A 27793-nucleotide genomic window follows, 5' to 3' on the forward strand; every position below is an offset into this window, starting at 1 on the left:
GTTGACTAATAGATGACGCTAGACTAGATGCGTCTGCATTCATTGGAGTTTAAATGAATGATGGCGACCTTATCCAGATATACAAGATCCTAAGAGAACTATACAGGTAGATATTGAGATATTTTCACTGGTGGGAGACTCGCAAACAAGGGGCTACAAAATAAGGGGCTGTTCATTTAAAACTTGAGGCGTGTAAAAATTCTGGAATGCACTGCCCGAGGGTGATGAAGGCCAGATCATTAGATATACTTAAAGAAGAGAGGAATAAATATTTGAAAGATCAAGGAATTGATGGGTATGAGGAACTGGCAGAGAAGACAAGTTGAGGCTAGCATTGATCTGCTGTGATCATATTGAACATTGAGGAGTCTGGTGCCCTCCTGTGGTCCTGTTGTATTCTGGTACATCGTGTTATCAGAACAGAAATGACCGAGACAAAGACATTAAAAGGATGGAAGGGAATTCTACAGCAAAACAAGGTGACTGGAAGTGCGATTGAGGTTGCTTTAGAAAGTTCTGGATTTGCAGTGGATTCTCCCTGAAATGGAGACTGAGAAATCCAGAGAGAATTTGATTTGGACCATATGTGAGATACGGGTGGTCAAATGGGTGAAAACGTTTGAGTTCTATACAATGATACGTTATTGTCACATGTAGCTCGGTACAGTGAATAGTTTTGTTTCTAGTGCACCAGTGTCACCACGTTTTGTCAACACCAAATTTACAAAGGTTCACCAATGTTCTATTAATGCCTACTGTCACACGTGGCAACAGGTACACATCACCCACCCTCCTCCACCAGGACCCCGTTCATTCCTAGCAGCCCTCACCAGGACCCCCTTTGTTCTCAGTAGCCCCCCCCCCCCATCTCTCCCACGGCCCTCCTCGCTCTCCGGCAGCCCCCCCTCACACTCGGCAGCACGGGTCCCGTTGATGCCAGTGGCTCCAGTGGCTCGGGGCCAAGTCCGCTGTTGGAGGAGCTGGGCCTACTGGGCTGGTCCCCTGTCCTCAGAGGGCGAGCCGGGCCTGGTGGAGGGCTTGTTCCCCCCCCCCGTCGGTGGAAACAAGAATCAGCACAGATACAATTGTCGTGGAAACAAGTCCTTCGGCCCTCCGAGCCCGCACCGGCCAGCATTCCCCGCGCATCAACATTATCCTACACACTGGGGACAATTTACAATATTATCGAAGCCAGGTAACCTACAAACCTGTAGGTCTTTGGGGTGTGGGAGGAAACCGGAGAAAACCCACGCGGTCACGGGGAGAACGTACAAACTCCGTACAGTCAAGCACCCGAAGTCAGGATTGAACCCGGGTCTCAGGCGCTGTAGGGCAGGAAATCTATCGCTGCACCACCATGTAGCCCCCTTTAATTTGACAGATGAGACGTGGCCGTGGAGAGGTGCCGGTTAGGCCTCTGTTCAGAAAATGAGCAAATCGTCCTCTGGTGGTCCTCGTCCTTGTGTGGGCTGAGGAGGAAATGGATATCCATGATGAGAATGAGTTTGTTATCCTAGGGACCTGTTAACACGGGACAGTGTCACAGGTATCACATCTCCAGGTGGGCATCACTTTGTATCTGCAGTTCTTTGCTTCTACAGAGTTTCGATGATGGGAAAAAGAATAAAGCCATGGTGGAACAAGGGCAGGAGGGGACAAAGGATCTGTCCGGAACAGTTCTGATTCATTGGTGGAAGTAACGGGGGTTGTCGGTCTCTAGAATTCATGGGGACGTGGTTCTTGCCCCGTGCTGACATTAGCGCTGTTGCTGCAGTTGATGGCAGAGTTCCCAAGATTCAAACTTGAGTCTGAGAGGGCAATGATCTGGGAGAAACACCAGCAAGCAACATGCAAGCAGCCCTGATGGGCAGTGAAACCCCGGGGGACACGGGTGGCTGGAGAGATCCGCTCTGCCCCCGGGAGCGCGCATTGACAGTCCCCGATTCCCGGGAGCGCGCATTGAATGTCCCCACCCATGGGAACGCGCATTGACTGCCACTGATCCCCGGGAGCGCGCATTGAATGTCCCCGATTCACGGGAGCGCGCATTGACAATCCCCGATCCCCGGGAGCGCGCATCGACAGTCCCTGATCCCCGGGAGCGCGCATTGCCTCTGCCTGATCCCCGGGAGCGCGCATTGCCTCTGCCTGATCCCCGGGAGCGCGCATTGCATGTCCCTGATCCACGGGAGCGCGCATTGACAACCCCTGGTCCCCGGGAACGCGCATTGACTGCCCCTGATCCTCGGACACGCGCGCCGACTTCCCCTGATCCCCGGGAGCGCGCGCGGGCCGCCGCACGTTGGCGCCAAGGCGAGGACGCGCATCGCTGGCTGGCGAGCGCGCCCCCGCGTCCTGCGCCCCTCCCTCTGCCTTGTGTGTCTGCCTGAGTCAGTCGGTCAGCGCCGAGCCGGCGAGCGGAACCTCCAGCACAGGTAGGTGCCGAGATAACAAGCAGAGCAGCCGGCGGGATGTTGGATTGAATGGGCAGCGGCGGTGCAGGCGGGCGGGGTGCTTCAGCCTGGTAGCCAGCGTTATTATAGTGGCAATAAAGTCTGTGGTCCAGGGCGGATGATGGGCAACATTGGCAGTCGCCACCAGTACTGGGCAACAATGTTGCTGCAGTCGGCTCCTGCACCTTTTGTTTCTCTCCCCATCCACTAGCGCAACCCGACACATTTTGTGCCGCTGGGGGGTTGGGGTGGGTGAGTGAGGAAAAACCCCATGGTAAATCCGTGGCGCTGGAGACTCTCTCCTTAGTCCCATCCTGTCATTTTCAGCACTGTCATCTTCTCTTGCTAATGCCACAGACAACAGGGGAAGGCAGACTATTTGTCACACCCAACGCACGACATGTTTGGACGCCTGGAGCTGGACTTTTTCCGAGACAGATAAATAGGGCTTTTTTTCCCGCTGGAGAAAAATGCGCATAATCTGACATGTCTTTGTGTGGCGTTAGAACATTCAGGAAAACTGTGCGTCTCTTAATTCAGCCGCTGGTCTATTGCCGGCTGTCTGCAGCTGATTATAGTAGGGGTGGGGGTGTGGGGGGTGAACTGTCTCTTTTGTTCTGTTCACCATTTACTTTAATCTGAATTATGTTCCCACGCCATGCACGTTTGCAGACCAGAATTACGTGCCATTTATTAAAATGCTGAGCATTCCGTTTATCGCGCCGTCGTAATCTAAGAATCGATTGAACCACACTTTTACAGAAACAATAAAATACATGGTCGCGAAGGAAGAAAAATGTTCCACTGATGCAGGGGAAGGGAGGCTTCTAATTTGGCTTCTAATCTTTTGCGACATTTGAATTATTTTTTTGGGGTCATTTAACTAAAATTCTGAAATGGATCTTCTGGAGAACGGGCTGCTGAAGATGACCAAGTGACAGGGTGGTTCAGTGTGAATGCGTATGACCCGCCTTCTTCCTCAGCCAGCGGATCATTCACTGTACTGTATTGCTGCCTTGGCAAGGGAAAGGGGGTGGTGTCTTGTACTGCAGTGGTTCAGCCCCCTTGCATTGAGAACCTTCACGGTGCTGGAGTGCGCCTGCGGCTCAGTTTCTTTACTAAACGCGTGTTAACAGTGCAAATGGTCACAAAGGGATAGTTGCTGCAAACCCCATCCACCCACCTGCCTGCCAGATGGTGCTGGGAATAGGGGCAGGCAGCCCAGCTCTCCTTTTTTACACTTCAAATGAAATGTCTTTTGCTCGTTGACCAATGTGCACATAGCCAGTTGGTTGATTCCTTTGTTTAGCATTAGACGCAGTTTTTTTTGTACAGCTGTGATTGTGGTGGCACTTACCTCATGAATGCCGATTTTTAACAAATATGCTCGAATTTGGAGCAATTTCATTAAAACAATATGGAAAATAGGTGCAGGAGGAGGCCATTTGGCACTTCGAGTCTAATTTACCAATTTGAACCAGATTTCGAGGGGAAATGGACAAAGAGATTGGCACTGAATGTGCTAACTACTGATCAAAATGAACTGGGGAAAGGGAGTAGAAAATCACAAAACAGGTTGGCTATATCTTGTAAAATGTCAAAGGAAGGATTAAACAAGGAGAAGGGTAATTGGAGAAGAATAGAAGGTTTGTTTTGTTCTGAGTTCTTGACTCAGGGGTGTGAATACTTTAACACTGAAAATTGGTGAAAGGCCAACCGGGGAAACACTAAAGTTACTATCATCCCATTCTTTTGTACGTTCAAAATGTCAAAGTGCAAAAGATCATTGCTATGTATTACAAAAGGAAAAAAAACTGTTGGGGGTGATGTACTGGAGGGGTTCCAGTTATGTCATAAATCCCATGGCTCCAACTGAATGGTTCGTGAATGCCATCTTAGGTTACTGTATTTAACATGTCCTGCTCTCTGGAGTTTAAATTAGTGTATTTTTTTAACCAATTACCTGAATTGGTTCATTGGCTCATGACAGTCACAAAATATGTCATGTCGGTTTTATTCGTTCTTCTGGAGATTTAATTTTGTCGACTTTATTCTTGTATTTCTTGGCAAGTTGTACAATGTAGATCACTTAAATTGGTTTCACCATCAAAATTGTTTTACAAATAATTCAAGCCCCCTTTATGCTCATTTCTTCTTTATGTAAGGTGCTGACTAATTTTACATTATATTCACAGATAGCAGCAGCCTGCTCTTATTGAGCTAACTGGTTTTATTCTGTCATGGTCATTGTGACAATGCTTTCTGACTGGGGATTGGTCATCAGAACTAAGCCTGATATATCGCCAGGGTACACAAAATTGCTGGGGAAACTCAGCGGGTGCAGCAGCATCTATGGAGCGAAGGAAATAGGCGACGTTTCGGGCCGAAACCCTTCTTCAGACTGATGGGGGGTGGGGAAAGAAAGAAGGAAAAAGGGAGGAGGAGGAGGAGGAGCCCGAGGGCGGGCGGATGGGAGGGTGGGAGGAGACAGCTAGAGGGTGAAGGAAGGGGAGGAGACAGCACGGGCTAGCCAAATTGGGAGAATTCAATGTTGATGCCATAAGGACGCAAGGACCCCAGACGGAATATGAGGTGCTGTTCCTCCAATTTCCGCTGTTGCTCACTCTGGCAATGGAGGAGACCCAGGACAGAGAGGTCGGATTGGGAATGGGAGGGGGAGTTGAAGTGCTACTGATATATCGCCATCTGTGTCTAGACAGATGCACCTTTTCTAGAGGTCAGCAGATAGCAGCTTGGAGTGAGAATAATTCTTTTTTTGATTTTGCTCCCTTACTGATGTCTTTGGAGCCATTTATCTCTTGCTGAAGATAGACACAAAATGCTGAAGTAACTCAGCAGGTCAGACAGAATCTCTGGAGAAAAGGATAATATTTTAAACCAAAATCAGAAGACATTTTATTCAAGTAAAAAAAATGTAAAACAAGGAACAGAGCAAAAAAAAAATGTGGACATTCTCAGAGGCTACACATATGTTCAATAACGTTTACCCAAATCAGGAATAGATGACGTTTTGGGTCAAAACCCTCCTTCAGACTGTCAGTGGAAAGGGAAATGAGAGATATAGACAATGATGTAAAGAGAAAAAGAATGAGTGAATGAAAGATATGCAAAAGAGTAACGAAGATAAATGAAACCGGCCGTTGTTAGCTGTGTGCTAGGTGAGAACAAACACAGACAATGAAACTCGACAAGACGACTTTGAAGCTGGTATGACTTGGGTGGGGGAAAGATGGAGAGAGAGGGTTACTTGAAGTTATAGAAATCAATATTCGTACTCTATTTATTGCTGTCCTGGAGCAATCAAATCTTGGCCTTTCCTAGTGTTTGTCATGTGGTACATCCAGAGGATCTGCCAGAATTATATTGACTTTGACAGAGGATCATTGTTTGTTTATTTTATTTCTTGATAATTCTGGTAAACTTAAAACAAAAACAAAGCCAGGGACTTGTGGTAAGATTTCCAGAAAAGGTGTTTGTGAAACCCATTGTGAGGGGAGTGAAGTGGGCAAAGCTAAACTATAGAATTGCTGAAGCAGCATGGAATAATGATTATGTTACGATGTGGATCACACTGAAGCCAACTGAGCCAGGACATTGTTTCAACAGAGAATACTGATGTAAAAGGTGTATGTATGTAATTTGAAATTTAAAATTCCCAACATACTTTAAAGCAAAGTTTTTATTTATGTAAACAAACAATTATCTGCTGTTGGAACTGCTTTCAGAACAATCCTGTTTGGATAATTCTAAGTACTGTTTTAAAGGAGTGGAAAAAACTAATAGAACATAGAATCATAGAATCATAGAATCATAGAAAGTAGGTGCGAGAGTAGACCATCAGGTCCGTCGAGCCCGCACCGCCATTCACTCATGGCTGAACACTAAACAGACACACTTACCCACAAACAGTAGACACAAGACACAGAACACAAGACACTACCCTCCCCTCTATACCGCTATCACCCCTCTCCACCCCAAGAACCGCGTGATCTCCTGGGGGAGGCAAAAAACCGGATAAAAACCCAGGTCCAATTTTGACTTCATAATTGCCCAGTGACTGCATTGCAGTGTTCATGTGGAATTACATTTTTTTGTGTATTACATGATATGGGAGCTTGATATTTCTCCTGAGTCGAATTTGCTTAACAAATTCATCATGTCCTAACATTTTCACCAGGTGTGTACAGTCCAATTTATCGAAGACCTGGCAAGGCATTAATGCAATGGAAGGATATCACTGGAGTTACTGCATTCTTAAGATTTTCGTTTACATACACATGTAGATTATGATCCTTTCCTTTGTGATAGGAAACAGGCAAAATGAGGAAATGGGCAGATGAATGACTTCCACTATTGCTCTCCAGCCATATGGAGGTGCATTGGAGCAACAAAGTCCAAAATAATTGGAAAATTAATTGTTTTCACATCCACGGGTACAGAAAGTCATAGAGTGATACAGTGTATCACCTTCGGCCCAACTTGTTCACCCTGGCCAACATGTCCCATCTACAGTAGTCCCACATGCCTGCGCTTGGTCCATATCCCTCCAAACCTATCCAATCCATGTACCTGTCTAACTGTTTCTTAAATAATGGGATAGACCCAGCCTCAACTACCTCCTCTGGCAGCTTGTTCCATACACACACCACTCTTTGTGTGAAAAAGTTACCCCTCGAATTTCTATTCAATCTTTTCCCCTTCACCTTGAGCCTATGTCCTCTGGTCCTTGATTCCCCTACTCTGGGCAAGAGACTCTGTGCATCTACCCGATCTATTCCTCTCACGATTTTATACACCTCTATAAGATCACCCCCTCGTCCTCCTAAGCTTAAAGAATAGAGACCCAGCCTACTCAACCTCTCCCTATAGCTCACACCCTCTAGTCCTGGCAACATCCTTGTAAATCTTTTCTGAACCCTTTCAAGTTTGACAATATCTTTCCTATAACACAGTGTCCAGAACTGAACACAATATTTTAAATGCGATCTCACCAATGTCTTAGGTAGACAAAAATGCTGGAAAAACTCAGCAGGTGAGGCAGCATCTATGGAGCGGGGAAAGGAAATGGGCAACGTTTCGGGTCGAGACCCTTCACCAATGTCTTATATAACCGCAACATGACCTCCCAACTTCTATACTCAATCCTCTGACTGATGAAGGCCAAAGTGCCAAAAGCCATTTTGACCACCTTATCTATCTGCGACTCGACCTTCAAGGAACCACGCACCTGTACTCCTAGATCGCTCTGCTCTACAACACTACCCAGAGCCTACCATTTACCATGTTCGTCCTGCCCTTGTTCGACGTCCCAAAAAGCAACACTTTGTATTAAATTCCATCAACCATTCCTCCGCCCACCTTGCCAATTGATCCAGATCCTGCTGCAATCTTTCACAACTATCTTCACTATCTGCAAAACCACTAACTTACCACCACTAACTGAATTATTTTCTTGTTTACGTGACATTTATAAATCAGTTTGCATTATAATCTATGCATCATTACTCTTGCTACAAATATGTGAATATATGGGTGATTTTAGATGGAAGGTCCAGAATGACAATTTACTGGATTTAGTCATAATTATGTGCAAGTTCAGCATATTTAATTGACACTAGACTAAGTGGGACCTGTTGGGTCCCAGTCATACGGGAGGCCTGGTCCCCCAACGCAACGGGGAGGGGGGTGTTGGGGAGGAGAGAGCTCGGAGAAAAGACGGGCAAGAGCCATGGGGGAGAGGGGGGGTATCACGGGGGAGGGGGCAAGAGCCAGCGAGGGGGACCAGAGGGGAAGGGGCTTGAGGAGGGGGCGGTGTGGGGACTCATAGCGGGGGGGATCAGTAACTGGTAGCTCTCCTCCACCGGGATCAGATTCTCCACTTTCCGTTTGGCCGACATCTCTGGCTCCGCGCCACTTCCAGTCCCTCCGACAATTGTGTCCTGTTGGAGACCGCCGCCGGTCTGCCATCAGTGCGGCAATGGTGCAGGAAGGGGCATCGCCATCCTGGCCATGGTGGTGTCTGACAGGAGAGGAGACTAATCTGCGCATGCGCGTATTTAAACCTTAATAACTTTTAAAATATACCATTGATTGGAACATAACTTGTTGCACTTGAGCACAGAGAATGGTGAGTCAGGTGGCGAAAAATCATAGCGCTATCGTGTACCATTTTTGTGCAAATAGAAAATCCACACAAATGGAAGATAACAAGATCAGAGCTTTAGTTATGTATAGATGACTCACAGAGCTTGAAAATAGGATCCCGACCTGAGACGTTGATGCTGCCTGACGTGCTGAGTTACTCCAGCAATTTGTGTCTATCTTCGGGGTAAAACAGCATCTGCATTTCCTTCCTACACATAGAAAAAGGTTCTTTGGGTCCCCAAAATTCTTGGCTATCTAGCCGAATCAAGTTTAGCAACACTAGGTGGCTTCATGGCCATTCTGTAATTTGCCGATCTGGGTAAAAGTTGTAAATAGTGATTGTATCTGAATTCAGCTCTGCCTCTGACAGTGAGTTCCAAATAACAACAACCCCTCGCGTAAACTACATTTTTTTCAATCGAATCCCCTGTGAAACTCCTCCTCATTTTAAACCAATGCTCTATTGTTTTTGTTGCCCATAACATGGGGAAAAATACTCTGCTATCCATGCCACTCGTTATCTTGTAGACTTCTATCAGGAAGGGACGAAGGAGGACCCGATGTGGGAGGACCACTGTGAGGGAGGGGGAAGAACAATGGGCAATGGAGTGGGGGGATGGGGGGAAGAACAAAGGGGGGTCTGGCGCGGGGGGGTGGGGGGGGGGGGGGAGAGGAATTTGTAACTTTGTGAGTGCCCTTTATGGGCGACCATTTGCATACCTTGGGTAGGCAAGCAAAGAATTGCACTGTGACTTGTCACATCTGACAATAAAGTATTCATTTCAATTCAGCATCCTTTGCTCCAAGGAAAACAAATCCAGCTAATCCCATCACAAGAGTCAAGAGTGTTTTACTGTCATATCTCCCACAGAACAATGAAATTCTTAGTCTGTACAACATAATATGTAGACAAAGTACTCTGTAAATAAAATAATACTTGAGAAAAAAAGGAACACACAAACACACACAAACACACACACACACACACATACACACACACACACACACACACACACACACACACACACACACACACACACACACACACACACACGTATAAAATGTCAAAATTAATGCCCCAAGTCTTTGTCGTTCTGAGCTTATTTGAGGTTGTAGTGTTTAATAGCCTAATGGCTGTAGGGGCAAAGCTGTCTCTGGACATTACAGTTTTCAGGCTCCTATACCTTCTTCCCGATGGGAGGAATGAAATGAGTGCGTGGCCAGGGTGTTGTGGGCCTCTGATGATGCTGGCTGCCTTTCTGAGGCAGTGACTCCTGTAAATCCCTTCGATGGTGGGGAGGTATGAGCCGGAGATGGACTGGGCAGTGTTCACAACTTTTTGCAGTCTTCTTTGCTCCTGGGCAATCAAGTTGCCAAACCAGGCTATGATGCAACCAGCCAATATGCTCTCTAATGTACACCTGTAGATGTTCAAGAGAGTCCTCTCTGACATACTGAATCTCCGTAATCTTCTCAGGAAGTCGCGTTGATGGGCTTTCTTTGTCATTGCATCAGTGTGCTGGATCCAGGAAAGACCAGGAATTTGAAGCTTTTGACTCTCCACCATCCTCTTGATATAAATACATTTCTGGGTCCTCCTCCAAAGTCAATCAGTTCCTTGATCTTAATGACATTGAGAACTGGTTGTTGTGCTGGCACCATTTGGTCAATCAATCGATCTCATTCCTATACCTTGACTCATTCTCATCTGTAATTTGTCCAACAACGGTGGTGTCGTCGGCGAACTTAACAAAGGTGTTCGCACTGTTCCCGGCTACACGGTCATGAGTAAAGATAGACACAAAAAGCTGGAGTAACTCTGCGGGTCAAACAGTATCCCTGGAGAAAAGGAATGGGTGACGTTTTGGGTCGAGACCCTTCTTCAGACTGAGAGTCAGGGGAGAGGGAAATAAGAGATATAGATGGTGATATAGAGAGATATAGAACAAATGAACGAGAGATATGTAAAAAATGTAACGATGAGCTGTGAGCTAGCTGAAAATTAGTTACTTGAGTAACGAGTGTTACTTGGTTGAGCAAACAACCTCGAGGTGCTCCCATACTGATAGTTATTGGGGAAGATATGTTGCTGCCAATTCGTACAGACTGGTCTGTTGATGAAGAAGTCGTGGATCCAGTTGGAAGGGATGATTGTATTGAACGCCGTTCTGCAGACTATAAACAACAGCCTGACGTATGTGATTTATTGTCCAAGTGGCCCAGTGCAGAGTGGAGAGCCAGTGAGATCGCATCCTCCGTTGACCAGTTGTGACGGTAGGCAAACGAATAGGTCGAGGTTCTTGTTAGGTACGAGTTGGTATCTGCCATAACCAACCTCTCAAAGCACTTCATCACTACAGACGTTAGTACCTTCAGTTGATAGGCATTGAGGCATGTCATCTGTATTATTGATGCCCTCTTAAAGCAGGTGAGAACGTCAGACTTTAGCAATGAGAGGTTGAAGATGTCTGCAGATCCAGCAAGTTGGTCTGCACAGATTTTGAGAACTCAACTGGGTATACCATCAGGTCCAAACGCTTTCCGAGGATTCACCCCCCTGAAGGATCTTCTGACATCGGCCTCCATGGCTGAGATTGTAATATAATTGGTGTCTATAGGGGCCCGGAAGGCAGTATTCTCCCTATCAAAGCGGGCGTAGTAGAACACTTCGAGCTCGTCAGGGAGTGATGCTTCGCTTGAGTTGCCCCAATTTCACCTTGAAGGTAGTGATGGCATTCAAGCACTGACACAGTTGCCGAACATCCGCATCATCCTCCAGCTAAAGGTCCCTTTTGAGCCTTTTTGATGGCCTTACTAAGGTCATACGTGGTAAAGCTCAGCATTGTCAGACTTAAATGCCTGGGATCTGTCCACACAAGAATGCAGATCTAATGGTTCATCCAAGGCTTCTGGTTGGGAAACACTTTTTGTAGGAACACACTCCTCCACACTTATGAAGTCTGTAACAACTGTGACGTATTCATTCAGGTCGTTGCCGAGTCCTTGAACATTGCCCAGTCTACTGACTCCAAGCAGTCCCGTAGTCGCTCCTCTGCCTCCCCTGACTAGCTCTGTACAGTCCTCACTGCTGGGGGTGCTCTCTTCAGTTGCTGCCTGTATGCAGGAAGAAGCAGCACTGCTGAATGGCCAGATTTCATACAGTGAGAGCGAGGGATGGAGCGATAGGCATCTCTGGTGTTCGCATAACAGTGGTCGAGGGTGTTTAATCCTCTGGTGCTGCAGGAGACATGTTGGTGATAGTTAGGGAGTGATTTCTTCAGGTTGACTTTGTTGCAGTCCCCGGCTATGATGGTAAAGGCCTCAGGGTACACCGACTGGTGTTAGTTGACCACGGCTTGCAGCTCCTCCAGTACCAGATGGACGTCTGCCTGGGGTGGGATGTAGACCGCGGTCAGGATGATGGAAGTGAATTCCCACGGGAGGTAGAAGGGACGGCACTCCATTGCCAGATGTTCCAGGTGTGGAGAGCAGGAGTTAGATAAGACTGCCCTGTCTGAGCACCATGAAGAGTTGACCATGAGGCAGACGCCCCCTCCTCTCCCTTTCCTCGATGCCAGTGTACGGTCCATACGGTGGATGGAGAACCCTTCAGGCTGGACGGCTGAGTCTGGGGAGCTGGGGTGAGCCATGTCTCTGTGAAACAGAGCACACAGCATTCGCTCAGCTCCCTATGATAAAGCAGCCTTGACCTTAAGTCCTCTTTATTTTCCAGTGGCTGAACATTGGCTAGTGGAATGTTTGGGAGAGAGGGTCATAGTCCCCAGTGCTTCAGTCTGATGTAGTCCTGCCCATTAGCCATGTTTCTGGACGCAATGGAGGTCTCCCGGTGTTTCCGGTTACTCACTGCTCCTGCAATCCCCCGCGAGTTCGGGGATTCCCTTGCGATCAGGAATTCCCTTACAGTCGGCAGCTCCGTTGCCGTTGGTAGATCGCAATAGCGCTAATGTGTTTAAATGGATAATCAGTTACAGCACCGATTTGTGCTGCTTCCTTTATACAGGTAGGCTCAGAGCTGCTATTTTTAATAATTTCACGTGTGCTGCTTGCAATCTCGATTATCTTAATCTTATTAACTAAAGTCTTCCAATCCAAGCAATGTCCTGGTGATTCCTTTCTACATTCACTGCAGCAATTGTGTGCAGCGTTGCTCTCTGAAAGTATGCATGGATTTTTTTGATGAAAATATTACAATAGTTATTGAAGTACCAAACTACTGAAGAACATACCAATGTTTCAGATTTGCTATGAGCAAATGATTCAGTATTTTATAGCATCTGCTGTCTGGTAAGGTTACCATTTATCTAGCAGAATGTTTTGGCTTGCACATCATTCAATGACTTTGACATTTTGGAAATTTCAAAATTAGAAAGTGTACCAGCAGTAGCTTTTTAAATTTATGTAGGAAAGAACTGCAGATGCTGGTTTAAATCGAAGGTGGACACAAAATGCTGGAGTAACTCTGCAGGCAGCATCTCTGGAGAGAAGGAATGGGTGACATTTCGGGTCGAGACCCTTCTTCAGACTTTTTTATTTAGATACTTTCAAGTCATGGAATTTGCAAGAAGTATTTGCTTTAGACAATAGACAATAGGTGCAGGAGTAGGCCATTCGGCCCTTCGTGCTAGCACCTTTCTAAACTTTCTAGGTCCGTATTTATACATTGAAAATTGCTGAGAAAAGATTTAAATGGTGAAATGTATTTTTGTTTAGTTTAAAGTTTTTGTTGGTGATGAATGCTGAAGTGCCCCAACTGGTCCATTTTGTGATTATCAATGAAGCATTGTGTTTTTGTTCCATTCTTTTCCAATTATGGAAAACTGCCTTCCAAACTCGTGCCCTGCCAAACTTTGAGTTAGGCACTTTTAGGTTCTCAATGTCAGCAAGACAAACGAGATAGTGATCGCCTTTAGGAAGCGTAACGGCGCACACATCCCAGTTTGCATTGACGGCACCGAAGTAGAGATGGTTAAAAACTGCAAATTCCTAGGAGTCAATATCAGCAACAACTTCTCCTGGACCACCCATATTGAAGCAACGACCATGAAAGCACACCAATGCTTAGAAGGCTTAGGAAGTTCGGCATGTCCCAAACAACCCTCACCAACCCCTACAGATGTGCTGTAGAAAGCATTTTATTGGGATGCATCACAGCTTGGTTTGGGAATAACTCCATCCAAGACCGCAAGAAATTGCAGTGGATTGTGGAGATAGATAGATAGATAGATAGATAGATAGATAGATAGATAGATAGATAGATAGATAGATAGATAGATAGATAGATAGATAGATAGATAGATAGATAGATAGATAGATAGATAGATAGATAGATAGATAGATAGATAGATAGATAGATAGATAGATAGATAGATAGATAGATAGATAGATAGATAGATAGATAGATAGATAGATAGATAGATAGATAGATAGATAGATAGATAGATAGATAGATAGATAGATAGATAGATAGATAGATAGATAGATAGATAGATAGATAGATAGATAGATAGATAGATAGATAGATAGATAGATAGATAGATAGATAGATAGATAGATAGATAGATAGATAGATAGATAGATAGATAGATAGATAGATAGATAGATAGATAGATAGATAGATAGATAGATAGATAGATAGATAGATAGATAGATAGATAGATAGATAGATAGATAGATAGATAGATAGATAGATAGATAGATAGATAGATAGATAGATAGATAGATAGATAGATAGATAGATAGATAGATAGATAGATAGATAGATAGATAGATAGATAGATAGATAGATAGATAGATAGATAGATAGATAGATAGATAGATAGATAGATAGATAGATAGATAGATAGATAGATAGATAGATAGATAGATAGATAGATAGATAGATAGATAGATAGATAGATAGATAGATAGATAGATAGATAGATAGATAGATAGATAGATAGATAGATAGATAGATAGATAGATAGATAGATAGATAGATAGATAGATAGATAGATAGATAGATAGATAGATAGATAGATAGATAGATAGATAGATAGATAGATAGATAGATAGATAGATAGATAGATAGATAGATAGATAGATAGATAGATAGATAGATAGATAGATAGATAGATAGATAGATAGATAGATAGATAGATAGATAGATAGATAGATAGATAGATAGATAGATAGATAGATAGATAGATAGATAGATAGATAGATAGATAGATAGATAGATAGATAGATAGATAGATAGATAGATAGATAGATAGATAGATAGATAGATAGAATAGATAGATAGATAGATAGATAGATAGATAGATAGATAGATAGATAGATAGATAGATAGATAGATAGATAGATAGATAGATAGATAGATAGATAGATAGATAGATAGATAGATAGATAGATAGATAGATAGATAGATAGATAGATAGATAGATAGATAGATAGATAGATAGATAGATAGATAGATAGATAGATAGATAGATAGATAGATAGATAGATAGATAGATAGATAGATAGATAGATAGATAGATAGATAGATAGATAGATAGATAGATAGATAGATAGATAGATAGATAGATAGATAGATAGATAGATAGATAGATAGATAGATAGATAGATAGATAGATAGATAGATAGATAGATAGATAGATAGATAGATAGATAGATAGATAGATAGATAGATAGATAGATAGATAGATAGATAGATAGATAGATAGATAGATAGATAGATAGATAGATAGATAGATAGATAGATAGATAGATAGATAGATAGATAGATAGATAGATAGATAGATAGATAGATAGATAGATAGATAGATAGATAGATAGATAGATAGATAGATAGATAGATAGATAGATAGATAGATAGATAGATAGATAGATAGATAGATAGATAGATAGATAGATAGATAGATAGATAGATAGATAGATAGATAGATAGATAGATAGATAGATAGATAGATAGATAGATAGATAGATAGATAGATAGATAGATAGATAGATAGATAGATAGATAGATAGATAGATAGATAGATAGATAGATAGATAGATAGATAGATAGATAGATAGATAGATAGATAGATAGATAGATAGATAGATAGATAGATAGATAGATAGATAGATAGATAGATAGATAGATAGATAGATAGATAGATAGATAGATAGATAGATAGATAGATAGATAGATAGATAGATAGATAGATAGATAGATAGATAGATAGATAGATAGATAGATAGATAGATAGATAGATAGATAGATAGATAGATAGATAGATAGATAGATAGATAGATAGATAGATAGATAGATAGATAGATAGATAGATAGATAGATAGATAGATAGATAGATAGATAGATAGATAGATAGATAGATAGATAGATAGATAGATAGATAGATAGATAGATAGATAGATAGATAGATAGATAGATAGATAGATAGATAGATAGATAGATAGATAGATAGATAGATAGATAGATAGATAGATAGATAGATAGATAGATAGATAGATAGATAGATAGATAGATAGATAGATAGATAGATAGATAGATAGATAGATAGATAGATAGATAGATAGATAGATAGATAGATAGATAGATAGATAGATAGATAGATAGATAGATAGATAGATAGATAGATAGATAGATAGATAGATAGATAGATAGATAGATAGATAGATAGATAGATAGATAGATAGATAGATAGATAGATAGATAGATAGATAGATAGATAGATAGATAGATAGATAGATAGATAGATAGATAGATAGATAGATAGATAGATAGATAGATAGATAGATAGATAGATAGATAGATAGATAGATAGATAGATAGATAGATAGATAGATAGATAGATAGATAGATAGATAGATAGATAGATAGATAGATAGATAGATAGATAGATAGATAGATAGATAGATAGATAGATAGATAGATAGATAGATAGATAGATAGATAGATAGATAGATAGATAGATAGATAGATAGATAGATAGATAGATAGATAGATAGATAGATAGATAGATAGATAGATAGATAGATAGATAGATAGATAGATAGATAGATAGATAGATAGATAGATAGATAGATAGATAGATAGATAGATAGATAGATAGATAGATAGATAGATAGATAGATAGATAGATAGATAGATAGATAGATAGATAGATAGATAGATAGATAGATAGATAGATAGATAGATAGATAGATAGATAGATAGATAGATAGATAGATAGATCCTTTATTGTCAGATCAGCCCAGACCATCCCACAAACCAACCTCTCTTCTCATTTATACCTCATACAGCCTCGGCAAAGCCAGCAGCATAATCAAGGACGAGTCGCACCCTGGCCACTTCCTCTTCTCCACTCTCCAATCAGGCAAGAGGTACAGAAGTGTGAAAATACACACCTCCAGATTCAGGGACAGGTTTTCCCCCAGCTATTATCAGGCAAATGAACCAGCCTAGCACAACCAGAGAGCAGTCCTGAATCTACCTTATTGGAGACCCTCGGACTATCTTTGATTTTACTTTACTGGCTTTACCTTGCACTAGACGTTATTTCTTTGTCATGTATCTGTACACTGCGAATGGCTTGATTGTAATCATGTCTTGTCTTTCTGCTGGCTGGTTATCATGCAACAAAAGATTTGCACTGTACCTCAGGACACATGACAATAAACTATCCCAAACTAGACTAGTATTTGCATACATCATGGGCAGTGTTTTTTTTGTGACAGTATGCCCACAAAAGCAAACGCCATTAATTTAGTTTTCCAATTACGTAACATGCATGTTAATTAAAGGTGCATACCAGCATCTTTTTATCTGCAAAAACACTGATCACAGGTAATATCATGGGAGAATAACATTGTATCAGTCTTTCATTTATTGCTCAGCACATTCTCAACTTCATAAACATTTAATGATATTTAATGATATTTCATATTTCATTTTATTGTAAGAATTGAATGGAGTTGTACAACACAATAGAATCCCGTAAACTGAATGATTGTGCCTGATTCCATTACCTCCTTTGGCAGTGTTCCAGATATTGAATTGAATTGCCTTTTATTTGTCATCCAGACCGAAGTCTGAACGAAATTTAAGCAGTCATTACATACAACACAATACAATAAAAAACAACAATAAACACATATTAACATCCACCACAGTGAGTCCACCCAACATCTCCTCACTGTGATGGAGGCAAAAGTCTTAGGGCTGCAGTCTCTTCCTTCCTCTTCTCCTTCTGCGCTGAGGCGATACCCCCCGGGCGATGTTAAAACCTGTCCTGCGGCTCAAACACCGCGGCCCGGGGTAGTCGAAGCTGCCGCTCACCAGACCTGCTGACGCAGCCGCTGGCCCGCGGCCGAACCCCCGGTCTCAGGCCACCGCCACCAGAACTGCCGTCCCAGCCCCCGGAGCATCGTTCCAGCCCCGAGCCGGATCGCCCTCACGTGAGTACTGCCACCGTCTCAGCCTCGCGCCAGGCCGCCGCTCCTCCCTCGCGCCAGGCCGCCCCGACTGGGCGCCGCTCCTCCCTCGCGCCAGGCCGCCGCTCCTCCCTCAGGCTGGGAACGCCGTACCTCCCCGAGCTCGGCTACTCCGACGGGAGCACCGTTCCTTCCTCGGGCCGGCCGTCACAGCCCCTCACGAAAGCCCTGCTCCAGCCCCGAGCCGGGCCGTCCTCACGGGAGCGAGCTCAGTGCGAGTCCTGGCAGGCTCTGCCTCCTGAGCCTCGAGGTCGCCAGCTCCGCCACTAGGCCTCAGCGCAGACGGAGGCAGAGAAGGGGAATACGACAAAAAAGTCGCATTCCCCCGCAGGGAGAGACAGCAAGCCCCGTTTCAACCCCCCCCCCCCCCCAAAACACAAACTAAAAACCAAAACTAGACTAACCAAAACGAAAATAAACAAACCAAAAAACACAAAACTAACAGGACTGCCGGAGAGCCGCGCCGCCACGTTGCCATATGAACCGCACTGTTTTAAAAAAACCATCTACCCTTTAAAACTCCTTCCTCTCACTTTAAATCTATGCCTTGTTGTTTGTTTTTTTTTGTGTACAGTGCCCTCCATAATGTTTGGGACAAAGACCCATCATTTATTTATTTGCCTCTGTACTCCACAATTTGAGATTTGTAGTAGAAAAAAATCACATGTGGTTAAAGTGCACGTTGTCAGATTTTAATAAAGGCCATTTTTATACATTTTGGTTTCACCATGTAGAAATTACAGCAGTTTTTGTGCATGGCTCCCCCCCCCCCCCCCCCCATTTCATAATGTGTGTATGTATATGCACACACACAAATATTCCCAATTATTATAGTGTTTATGGTCTACTATGTTCACATATTCTGTTGAGCTGCTGCAAGTAAGAATTCTATTGTTCTATTTGGGATATATGACAGTAAAACACTCTTGACTCTTTTGACTATGCATCTTTAATGGGAAAAAGATTCTGAACATCTATCTACGCACCCCATAATCTTATAATCGGATCACCGGTCAGTATCCTTCTCTCCACAAAGACAAGTCCAGCCTATGTGATCTCACCCCACAACTAAGGTTCTCTCGTCCAGGCAACATGTCGGTAAATTTCCTCTGCACACTCTCTCCAGTGAAATGATATCCTTCACAAAGTGTAGCCCTCAAAAATGTGCACAATCCTGATGTGTAATGTTTCTATGTTTCTATGTAATCTAACCTTTGTTATGTCGAGTTGCAACAATATGTCCTAACTCTTCTCTTCTATGCTCTGACCTATGAAGGCGAGAATGTCATATTCTCTCCAGCACCCTATCATCTGCGTTTGGAATTTCACGAAACTATGAACTTGGACAACTTTATCCTTCAGACCATCAGCATTTTTTAGTGCACTGCCACTTCTGTTTAGTTTGGGGATACAGCGCGGGAACAGGCCCTTCGGCCCACCGAATCCGCACCGACCAGCGATTCCCACACACTAACACTACCCTACACACACTAGGGACAAATTACACTTATACCAAGTCATTTAACCTACTAACCTGTACATTTTTGGAGTGTGGGAGGAAACCGAAGATCTCGGGGGGAAAAAACCCACGCAGTCATGGGGAGAACGTACAAACTCCATACAGACAGCACCCGTAGTCAGGATCGAACCTGGGTCTCCCTACACTGCAAGCGCTGAAAGGCAGCAACTCTACTGCTGCACCACTGTGCCGCTCCTACGGTATGTAATATCCTCATTTGTCTTCCCAAAGTGCAAAACCTCAGACTCGTCAAGATTAAATTTTGTTTCTCAATGCTCCTTGCAACTTTCCATCTAATCTATATCACACAGCAGTTTTAGACAACATTCTTTGCTATCCACAGAACACCAATTTTCATGTCATCTGCAAACTTACTGATCATACCTCCCACCTTCACAACCAAGTTGTTAATATATAATCTCAAACAGCACTGATTTGTGTGACACATCACTAGCCACAGATTTCCAATTAGATTTACAAACATCCTTCCACTGCTACCCTTTGCCTCCAACTGCAAAACCACTTTTGGATCCAATTAGACAGCTCCCATGTGCCATTAGCTCCCCTTGGTTCCCAGGTGCCTTCAACTCCTCTTGGATTCCACATGCCTTAAAAAAAAAAGATTAATTAAGAGCCTTAATATGTTGAAAGTCAGATTATTTAAGATCAAGCATTTTGCTAATTTAATTTGTTTTGGAGGTGGAATACACAGTTGATTTTTGCACCTAATTCTAACTTTTAAAATTCAGTGATTGATTGGAGGAAACCAGAATTATATTAAATGTGTTCCAAGGGCCAGATTTAACATTACATTTTCAAACTCTGAATATTCTTTGCATTTACATTATTTATTAATTTGTTTCATTTGAATAGAATAAATCACAAACCTGGAGGTAGTCTTAACTGCTTGGTTCCTAGGGGGTTGATGCATAGGGCATCCTTGTATCAGACTCTTTTTTTTAAGGATCACATTGAAACAATTAAAGAATGCAAGGTATATTTGGTAAAGTGTGAGAAAATGAAACCAAAATATTATTCTGTATTTGTCATTTTCTCGCCCATCTTGAGTAGAAATAATCCAAATTGCTAAAATAGTCTTTTATTTGCTATAATTCAAAATGTGTTATTGTTTGGCCTAATTGTTTTCAGACCTTCATTTGTCCACTTCATTAAATGTTTGTTATGCAGCCATATAAACATTAATGAAGCAGTGTAGTTTACTCTTGATTTAACATTTGTTTTATGATGATATCATGGGCAGCATCCACTCTTTGTGCAACAAACATTCAAACCGAGCGACTAAAATAGAAAGATAAACAGGATGTGAACTTTTATCCTAAATTTACACAGGACTGAATACTAGCGTATCCAAAGACATTAGGATTTTTAGCTGATGTATGTATTGATAATACTTTTTATTCACCCCGCTCTTCAATAGTTCGATTGCACTTTATTGTCACAGACCTAGATACAGTGAAATTCTTTGTTTTACATTTAATCCAGAAAAATCGTACTGTACATAAATACAATTATATGTAAGTACAGACTGCAATTATTGCAGTGTAAAACTAGTAGACTTGTTCTGAGGCACTACTCCTTTTCCGGCACCATCTTGTACCTTTCTTTTCTGCACTTCCAGCATTGCCTTGTGATATTGAGTAAGAGTTTGCAGATGGCAGGAGAGGTTGTTAGGCTGATGGATGGGATCCTCGATGAAGTGAAGAAATAGTCTTTGGTAGCTCGTCGCACCATCATAAATTGGGTCTGAATGACTTGTGAGATCCTACAGTAGGGTAGACACAAAATGCTGGATTAACTCAGCAGGACAGGCAGAGAGAGGACATCTGGAGAGAAGAAATGGATGACATTTCGGGTCGAGACCCTTCCTCAAACTGGTTGACGTTTCGGGTCGAGATTCTTCTTCAGACTGTATAGACTGTTACCAAAAGGAGTTAAACATCTGGCAGTGGTTGCTCAGGACATGCAGTCTTGGATAATGCTGAGGCATAGAAACATAGAAACATAGAAAGTAGGTGCAGGAGTAGGCCATTCGGCCCTTTCGAGCCTGCACCGCCATTCAATATGATCATGGCTGATCATCCAACTCAGTATCATGTACCTGCCTTCTCTCCATACACCCTGATCCCTTTAGCCACAAGGGCCACATCTAACTCCCTCTTAAATATAGCCAATGAACTGGCCTCAACTACCTTCTGTGGCAGAGAATTACAGAGATTCACCACTCTGTGTGAAAAATGTTTTCCTCATCTCGGTCCTAAAAGATTTCCCCATTATCCTTAGACTGTGACCCCTTGTTCTGGACTTCCCCAACATCGGGAACAATCGGGAACAGGCAGTTGCAGTCTGTGTGATTTGCCACAAGCATGTGTTAAGGGCACACATGTCTGCAGAGGATTGCAGTTGGTAATGGCATCTTGTGGTGACTAGGTAGCAGTAATTGGCTGTTCTTCCACATGCCATTTCCTGGCTAAAATCCAGCAGAACATTTAATACTAAAGGAATGCCAGTTTTGAGCCCCTTCATTGAGTCATATCTCAAGAATCCAAATCCAATTCTGTTGTCTTAAACTGATTATTGACTTTGACCCAGACATTTGCTTAATTATATTGTGAGCTCTGTACTGGATAAAAGCTATTTTTGATGTTATGACAATCCAGTGGATTTTCTCGGTCGGGAATGCTGATTTAAATTGTACAAGACAACCAGATTACTGTTTTCATTGTTTTGTATTGGGATTAGATGTAACACTTTTACATCAATGGGCATAGGATAAGCAGGGCCGGTCCTAGGCCGATTGGACCGATTTTTCCAAATTGGGCCCCGCGCCCAAGGGGGGCCCCGCGTTAATTTTCCGTATTTCATATGGAAATATAAATTCGCTTTGTTAAATAAAGATTTAAACAAAAACAATGATTTAAACGATGTGTTAACTGCTACTGTAACGGTTAACAGCCAGTAGTTGACAACAATGGGTCATCAATGCATATCGATACCCATTCCTCAGTAAATGCGTTAAATTGTGTCACTCGCTGCCGCAGGAGCGGCCGACACGGGGCGGGGGTGGGGGGGGGGTGGGAGTCCACAGGGCAGCAAGCCCCAGCACCGCAGTGAACTCAACCGTGAGTGTTCAACGTTAAACGCCGGGAGCGGGCAGGCGGGCGGTGTGCGCGTGAGGGGGGGGCGAGAAAGGGTCAGATTTGTATGAAATCGGCGGCGTACCGGTCTGCTCATGGTCGGGGGTGGTTGGGGGGGGGGGTTAGAGTAAAAAGACCTGAAGCAGAAACGAAAGACAACTGGCCGGATAATTGCGGGAGGGATACAATCTGTGGATAAACAGATCTGGGGGTTGTGTTAACTCGTTCGGTGCCGGTACAACAGCAGACCAGGTTGGAGGTTTGAGTCTGTGTTAACATTGGTGTCGGGGTTAATGTCTGGGCCGGGGTACGGGTGGGATTTAACTCTGTCTGTCTGTCTGTCTGTGCGTGTGTCTGTCTGTATGTGTGTGTCTGTGACTCTGTGTCTGTGTATGTCTCTGTTTCTGTGTGTGTGTGTGTCTCTGTGGCTGTGTGTTTCTGTGTCTCTGTGGCTGTGATTGTGTGTCTCTATCTGTGTGTGTGTGGGGGGGAGCCGTGGAGAGACAGGGGGGATTTTCAGATGCAAACCACACGTTTTCAGTTAAGAGTTGGACACGATTACTGTCAATACGAGCAGCTCACGGAGCAGAGTCAGAATGAGAAACTGCTCGGCTCTCACACACGCACTCGTGGAGTGAACTGTCGATATAAACGTGACTGGGGGTAGAGGAGTGGGGGGGGGGAGAGGGAGAGGGAGAGAGAAGAGAGCGGAAGGGGGAGAGAAAGGGAGAGAGAGAGGGGAAATTGGAGAGGAGAGAGAGAGAGAGAGGAAGGGGGGAGAGAGAGAGAGATAGAGGGAGAGAAAGAGAGAAAGGGGGAGAGAGAGCGAGTTCTCCCTTCTGCCTCACCATTGTTAGCTGCCCTTTGTGAGATGATTGGAGACCAAAACCAGTTACCCATTAGATCTCCCTCTCACTACCTCCCTCTCCCTCCTTCTTTAGAGAGGGGGGGATGATGAGGGAAGGAAGGGGGGAGAGGGCAGAGGGGAGAGAGTAGTGTGCCTTGCTTGGTGGAGAAGAGGGATGTGGGAACGCTGTACGCAGGTGGTGACTCACTCTCACACTGGGATCCACCCCCTGTCATTGCGCAGTCTATCTGACTCCCTACATTCCCCCCCCCCCCCCCCCCCTCTATGGAGAGAAGGAAATATGCAACGTTTCGGGAAACCCTTCTTCAGACCCGGCCCGAAACGTTGGCTATTTCCTTCGCTCCATAGATGCTGCCTCAAGCCCTGTCCCACTGTGCGAGTTTACCCAAGAGCTCTCCCGAGTTTAAAATCTCTGTGTAGCATCTCTGTCCCTATCTTCAAATTCCCACTTTGAAAGAAAATACAATTTTCGACTTAAAAATTTTGCAGCAGGATCGCGATTAGTCGATTCCCACGCATTTTCAATCGTCGTTCGATTCAGTGTAATTTTCACACCTGGTTGATGTAGTTTAAAAAAAAAAATACAGTACATTACAATAAATAGTTTCAAGCATACCCAGTACTAAACGCACAAACATTAAGTTGGTTTTTAAGTCGTAAGTTGTATTTTATTTCAAAGTGGGAATTGGAAGATAGGGACAGAGATGTTACACAGAGATTTTGATAGGAAGGAAACATTACAGCAGCTGAGTAAATGATCGCTCAAATGAAGATCGGGCGAGGGGGATTGGGGGTGGGGGAAAAGTATCTATAGCTTGGGACTTTTCTAAATGAGTACTGAGATGGATTATCATTCCACACCAAATTTCTTATACAATAATACCTTTTATGCAATTATCACAATAGTTTGTTGGATATGGATCAACAGACTCTGTATGATACATGCTCGTAAATTAGTAAAACAAATGTTCTTCTTTAAGTACTGTTGTTTCTGGGATGGGGGTGACTGATAACAAATAACCCACATTCTGTATTTTGTCATAATGTGGCTGAAACAATGGCATATTTTGTGATATTTATTGAGATAGAAAGATACAACTGAGTTTGGGCAAGATATTACCTTGCAACATTCTGTATGTCTGATAGATATTGTGAAATGGAACTCAGAAATTATGGGAGGATTACATAAAACTACAATTCAAAGGTAATGAATATACAGAGTATTCTTATTTCCATCATGAACATACAATAGTGATATGGGACACCAGGTCCTACTCCGGTAAACTCACGAGCTACTACGATACAGTATGACTATGTGTTAAAAAGTATAAAATTTTTACATCCTGAGTATATTTTACTCGTGGACATTTTTCAACATGTTGAAAAATCTTCACGAGTTACCACGTTTCCCAAATACCTGCCATTAGCGCTAAGAAATGGCATGTTGGCCTTTATAACAAGATGAATCGAATATAGGAGCAAAGAGGTCCTTCTGCAGTTGTACAGAGTTCTAGTGAGACCGCACCTGGAGTATTGTGTGCAGTTTTGGTCCCCTAATTTGAGGAAGGACATTCTTGCTATTGAGGGAGTGCAGCGTAGGTTTACAAGGTTAATTCCGGGATGGCGGGACTGTCATATGCTGAGAGAATGGAGCAGCTGGGCTTGTACACTCTGGAGTTTAGAACGATGAGAGGGGATCTCATTGAAACGTATAAGATTGTTAAGGGCTTGGACACGCTAGAGGCAGGAAACATGTTCCCGATGTTGGGTGAGTCCAGAACCAGGGTCCACAGTTTAAGAATAAGGAAGCCATTTAGGACGGAGACGAGGAAACACTTTTTCTCAGAGAGTGGTGAGTCTGTGGAATGCTCTGCCTCATAGGGCGGTGGAGGCAGGTTCTCTGGAAGCTTTCATGAGAGAGCTAGATAGGGCTCTTAAAAATAGCGAAGTCAGGGGATATGGGGAGAAGGCAGGAACGGGGTACTGATTGGGGATGATCAGCCATGATCACATTGAATGTATGTGATATGAAAGTGAATTGGGTGTCAAATTAAACTTCTTTTTATGCTTTATCTGATGGGATAAATTGCAGACTTGATTTTTTAAATCTCAAAATTTTGTAACATTGCTAGAAAATGTACCTGCATCTTGGAGGCCGAAGGTTAGGTTGTTAGCAAAGAAAGATAGACTTCGTTATCCCTCAGTACAACATCAAGAACGATGCTGCTGTACTGAGATATAGCCAAGTCTATCCCTCATTGCTAGCAGCTGATGGGAAGCGGCTGTAAAGTGGTAAGCGGCTGTAAAAGGACAGCGCTGCTGGGGGGGGGGGGGGGGAGTTCCTTTCAGAGCGTGTGGGCAGTCTGGCTAGGGGTAAAGTTGCGGGGAGGGCAGGAGGGTTGAGATGGAGGGGGTCGGCCGGGGATCATCCAGCTCAAGAGCGGGTCAGTGGGCAGTGGAGCTTTCTCCATATGCCAGTGCGAGTAACCTCAATTGATCCCTTGTTCACGCTGACACAGGATTAAGCTCCATCGCCCGCTGTGATGTTATGAATCACCCGCTGACCCACTCGGCTCTATGATCTTTGCTCTTGAGCTGGTCCCCTCACTGTTCAGACGGAGAGCACTGGCAGATGTGAGCGGGCCGGCAGAAGGCGCTGAGATGGCAGTCGGTTCCACTGTCCGGTGATGGAGGCCGCTCGTAGCCACACGAGCTGCTTCCCTCCCCGGCCACAATGCGGTGGCTCCGCGCCCGGAGCGCCGCGGCAGCGGTGAGTGAGTGTTACTGGCATGAACCCGACCCCCTCCTTCTCAACGCTCCCGCAACTTTATCCCTGGCTAGACTCCCCACACGCTGTTAAAGAACTCTCCCCCGAATTGTCATGTTACTCGCGACACGTGACTCATTTATAATTATTTATTTATATTTCTACGAAAAATGTTCCCAATTGGGCCCCGCACCTCCTAAGGCCGGCACTGAGGATAAGGTACTTTAAAGTTATATCACTCAAAAACAAAGTAACAGAGTGCATACATATACTTTTGAAAATTGAAAAATATTGCACATTCTGAAAATATAAAATAAAAGTCCTGGAAATGCTTAGTAGGGCAGGCCATATCGGTGGCAAAAGAAATAAGAGTTAACATTTCAGCTGAACACACTTAGAATGACAAATGGTTTTTAATTGGAAATAATAATTCTGGTTTCCCTCCCACAGGTGGGGCCTGACTTGCTTTTTAAAATTCAGTTTTGGGATACAGTCATTGTTTCCAAATCCAGCGTTTTTTGCCCATCCTTTTTGGCGTTAAGAAAGGCATTGGCTTTGGTTTGCCCCCAACTATATATGCTGAGGATTCCCTCTTTTGTTCACTCGGGAGGTTTAAACGCAACGGTTGTGGAAGTATTTCCAGATCAGGATGGTGTATAACTTGGAGGGGAACCTGATGGTGAATCCTGTCTAGGAAGGAACTGCAGATGCTGGTTTAAACCAAAGATAGACACAAATTGCTGAATAACTCAGCGGGCCAGGCAGCTGCTCTGGAGAGAAGGAATGGGTGACGTTTTGGGTCAAGACTCTTCATCAGACCGAAGGGATCTGAAGAAGGGTCTCGACCCGAAACGTCACCCATTCCTTCTCTCCAGATAATCTGCCTGTCCCACTGAGTTCCTCAAGCATTTTGTGGCTATCCTTGGTGAATCGTGTCTGCTAGCTGATCCCCTTGTCATTGGCAGTAGAGGTCCTGACTAAGAAGGAGCTGCGTAAGTAGGATAAATGGATAGTTATAATGGATTTATTGGTAGCACACTCTACAATGGAGGAGGCTAAATGTTTAGGATGGTGGATTTGGGTGACATCTTTATGACTGAACCTTATTGCCTTCCCTCACAGTGAGAAATGTTCATTCCGCTGAGTGGGGATGTTCGTTAAATTCTAGCGAGTATAGTGTTCTTTTTTATTCGTATGACTGTATGGTAACTCAAATCTCACTGTACCAATTGGTGCATGTGACAATAAATGTAACTTGAACTTGGCTTGAACTTCTGAGTAGTGTGGAACTTTCAGATTGTTTTTGAAGCTATATTCTTTCGGAAAAGTGGAGAGTATTCCATCACACGTAAAATGTGGGAAGAATTT

At 43.5% G+C, this 27793-nt stretch overlaps 1 protein-coding gene across 7 annotated transcripts in view; it reads left to right on the plus strand.

Moving 5' to 3' along the window:
- The first annotated feature begins 2328 nt into the window (after positions 1-2328).
- The window catches only part of map2 (microtubule associated protein 2), a 294566-nt gene continuing 269101 nt past the window's right edge, over positions 2329-27793 (plus strand). For all 7 annotated transcript variants that reach the window (XR_004412492.1, XM_033023599.1, XM_033023607.1 and 4 more), the window contains exon 1: positions 2329-2435. The gene's annotated coding sequence lies outside the window, so the exon portion shown is untranslated. The remainder of the gene's footprint in view (positions 2436-27793) is intronic.

This window comes from Amblyraja radiata, chromosome 7, assembly GCF_010909765.2.
Source record: "Amblyraja radiata isolate CabotCenter1 chromosome 7, sAmbRad1.1.pri, whole genome shotgun sequence".
Taxonomy (NCBI): Eukaryota; Metazoa; Chordata; class Chondrichthyes; order Rajiformes; family Rajidae; genus Amblyraja; species Amblyraja radiata.